Raw genomic sequence first — 3,700 nt, 5'->3', positions numbered from 1 at the left:
GTCACGGTTGTCTGTGGCAGCCTTCACGGTAGCGCTGGTGCGCTGCTCTCCTCCAGGCTGGCCACCAGGCTCTCCCCATCCGCAGGCGCCCCCACAACCTTCCCGCACCCCTGGCCCCCGGCTAACCCCAGCCCACCCACATCCTGTGTCTGTCTCATTGGCCGTGCGGTCTTAGCTCTGCCTCGACAAGCAATGCCACGNGGCAGAGGTTTTCCTCCCCAGCACCCCCCCCCAGCCCTCTCCCCCTGGGACCTGGCACACAGGCCCCTCCTGGGCTCTGCGAGGAGGCCTCTTGCCCTCATACGTGACCTTTTCCTTCACACCTGCTCCTGCGGCTCCTCTGCTGCTTCTCCACCTGCCGAGCTCCTACTCACCCTTCAAGGCCCCAAAGAGCCTCTCCTCTGGGAAGCTGCCTCCCACCATGTACCGCCCCTCCCCTGGCACCCATTACCCCTCCTGAGTGTGGGTAGAGGGGATTCTCTTTACTCTCAACCATTCCTCTCTTCCATCCCCAAAGTTGCAAAGCTTGCTTTATAGACGTGTGTCCCCCTAGCTCGGTTTCCTTACCATGGCCCTCTGTGAGGCATTTCTGTTTTGTGACCCTGTGTGCCCATGCGTGTGTTTAAACAACTCCAGGGGCACCTGGGGGGTGCGGTCCGTTAACCACCCAACTTCAGCTTAGGTCATGATCTCACGGGTCACAGGTTCGAGTCCCACATTGGGGACAGCTCAGAGCCTGGAGCCTGCTTCGGATTCTGTATCTCTGTCTCTGCCCCTCCCCCACCTGTGCCTGCGCACGCGCACTCTCTCAAATAATAAACAGTTTAAAAAATTAAGAAGGGGCTTAGTCCGTTAAGCGTCCGACTCTCGCTTAGGTCATGATCTCGCGGTTCGTGGGTTCGAGCCCCGCGTCGGGCTCTGTGCTGACTGCCGGCTCAGAGCCTGGAGCCTGTTTCAGTCTGTGACTCCCTCTCTCTCTGACCCTCCCCTGCTCACGCTGCCTCTCTCTCTCTCTCCTAGAAATAAATAAAACATTTAAAAAAATGAAATAAATAAAAATATTTTAAAAATTTAAGAAAAAAAGAGGCTGCTGCCTTGCCACCACCAGGTGCAGAACCCTGAGGACGAGAGTGAGGATGGGGCTGCGTCCTCAGGGCCACCTTGGTGGCAGGGCCAGGGGAAGCCCCTGACACAGGCTGTTTGTTTGCAGGCCCTTGTTTGGGGGGCCAGTGGGGATCCCAGTCTTGCTCTCCACCTGAGCATCCCCCTCCCAGGCTCAGCCCCAGGCCGCCCNGGGGGGGTGGGGTGTCAGAGGGGTGGGCGGTGGCCTGGCGCCACCTGCTGGGGTCCTGCTGGGGTTGCCACGGAGCTGGCCGCCCAGGTTTGGGGGAAGGGCTGGCAGAAAGGGTCCGAGTCCACTGGAGGCTTCAGGGCAGGGCCATAACCAGGGCGCCCCACACCAGTGTAGCCGTTTCTGTGTCATCCGTGGCTGCTTTCGAGCTCCCGTGGCAGAGCTGAGCGGCCCCCAGAGAAGAGACCCGATGCCCCACAAACCTGGGGACCCCTCCCCGCTGACCTCTGTGAGGTTCGTGGAGCCCTGCTCCCCAGCCTAAACGAGGGGAAGAGCACTGCTGTTCGCAGGGCATGCTTTGGCTTCCCAGGGGCAGGGGTCAAGCGTGGCTTCAGGCTCGTGGTATCAGCGAGGTCTCATGTGTGCTGGAGGCAAAGTCTTTATCACCGGGATTCCAGACACACTGCACCTCCTGTAGTCAGGTCAGAGGCCTGAGCAAGGCCCCCAGCTCACAGTGGGGCTCAGCGACCCCAGACGTGGGCTGGGATCCTGCACCTTGGCTCCGGCTGCCTTATGGCCAGAGCTGAGCCCCAGGGGACCCGCTTCCAGGGACGGGTCAGAAGCCGTACAGCGTCCACCTTGACATCCTGACGCCCCCTCCCCGCACCCACCTGCTGTGCTGGTGGACATGGGCCACGTGGGGGGACCCGCAGGGGCCCTGTGACAGGCAAGTGGGGGCATCTGAGGGGTATGTGGGGAGGCCCTGTGGGGGGCCCCAGTGCCCGGCCCATCTGAGCCCAGCCTTCGAGTGTCCGGGAAAGGCCCCAGACCGTGAGTGAAGGAGACTCACGTGATCGCATGCTGGTTGCACGTGGGCCGCACAGGAACCCTGTAAGGGAGGCAATTTGGAGGGCTCGTGGGGGGCACGTGGGTCTAATGTGAGTTTGCATAGGGCCGTGTGGCAGGCACGTGGGGGTACGTGGGAGGCATGTGGGGACCGTGTGTGTGGCACATGGTGGCAGCAGAGCACACACTGAAGGAGCATGTGGGTGTCGCATGGAGGCCACTTGGGGCCCCTGGGAGCACGTGTGGGGCGCGTGATGGTCATATGGTGGTCACATCGGCTGAGCACTTGCGAGGCACTTGTGGGGGTTGTGGGGGTCTTGTAGGGGCCTGAGGGGGACGCACACCTGTGTGCTACATGTTGGGCATATGAGAGGCGTGGGGGCCCTGGTGCCCCGCCGCGTGAGCGTTCGGCCGGGGCACCAGGCCTGTGAGTGAAGGTCGCTCAGGCCCCTGCCCTTTGGCTCCCTGCCGCCCTGCTTCCCACCTGAAACCCCAATGGCGCAGAGCAGAGGGGCCCGCGCCGTCCGGTCCGGCCCGAGGCCTCCGTGGCCGGAAGAAGAGAGGCGCTGTCTTTCAGCACTAGGTCCGGGCGGTCGGCTACACGCCCCGGTGGTCGGGGTGGGGCGACATGTGGTTTCACACCCTTACACGAGTCGAGAGGAAGTAGTCTTGGCTCCACCTTACAGGCGCAGAGAGCGTTTTGCTCATCAGGCCTGCCTCTGACGGCTGGGATGGAGCCGCCGCCCACAGGTGGCTACCGCGAGCCACGGTCCGAGCCACTTCCTCCCGACTCCCTGCGGACGTCGCTGTTTGATGCGTCTCTCCGGCAGAGGCCCCGGCTGCCTGACCCCTGGCCGGTTCCCCGCTGGATCCTGTAGAATCCCAGCCCATCCGCTGACAGACCACGGCCTCTCCCGTCCCTGCCGTGACACCCGCCTTACATGTGTGACCCCAGAGAGGATGCTCTTCTCGTCAGGGCGGACCCTGGGCCGAGTCCCGGGGACCACCTGCCAGTCTGCCGCAAGGGCCGTCGGACGCCCGGAGGTTGGTCACCGTAGAAACGCCAGGTGGCATTTATGGAGGCGGTGCGGCAGGGTGGCCGAGACCCAGCCTGCCCCGTGTAGCTCTGGCCCTGCCCCCGCTTTCTAGCTGTGGGCAACGTCAGCCTCTCTCACCTCAGTCTGTAACCTGCGGGCCTCCACCTGCCCCCGTAGCTGCTGCCCGTTCCTGTTGAGTCAGCCTCCAGGGGGGCGATCCCCAGCCCATATCGGGTGGGGCTGACCTGGGGCGCCGGGAGGGCACGGCCCAGGTGACGGTGTGACGCCCCAGGCTGGACCGCAGGACGCACTGCAGCTCCCGCCTTGCTCACGGGGAAGCTAAGTGATTTGGAGACGGGCCGCGTGCGAGCCCAGGAGGGAGGCCTCGGGAGGAAGCGGCCCTCCCTCGCGCGGGATCCCGGACGCCTGGCCTCCAGGACAGGAGGGAACGGCTGCTGCCTGGGGGCCAGTCTCTGTGGGCTGTGTTCCAGCCACCCTGGGAACGAGCGCGTGTGTTTGTCACTAA

This window comes from Crocuta crocuta, unplaced genomic scaffold (genome assembly GCF_008692635.1).
Source record: "Crocuta crocuta isolate KB4526 unplaced genomic scaffold, BGI_CrCroc_1.0 scaffold971, whole genome shotgun sequence".
Lineage (NCBI taxonomy): Eukaryota > Metazoa > Chordata > Mammalia > Carnivora > Hyaenidae > Crocuta > Crocuta crocuta.
The sequence above is the reverse complement of the archived record's forward strand: the minus strand, read 5'-3'. Positions refer to the sequence as shown.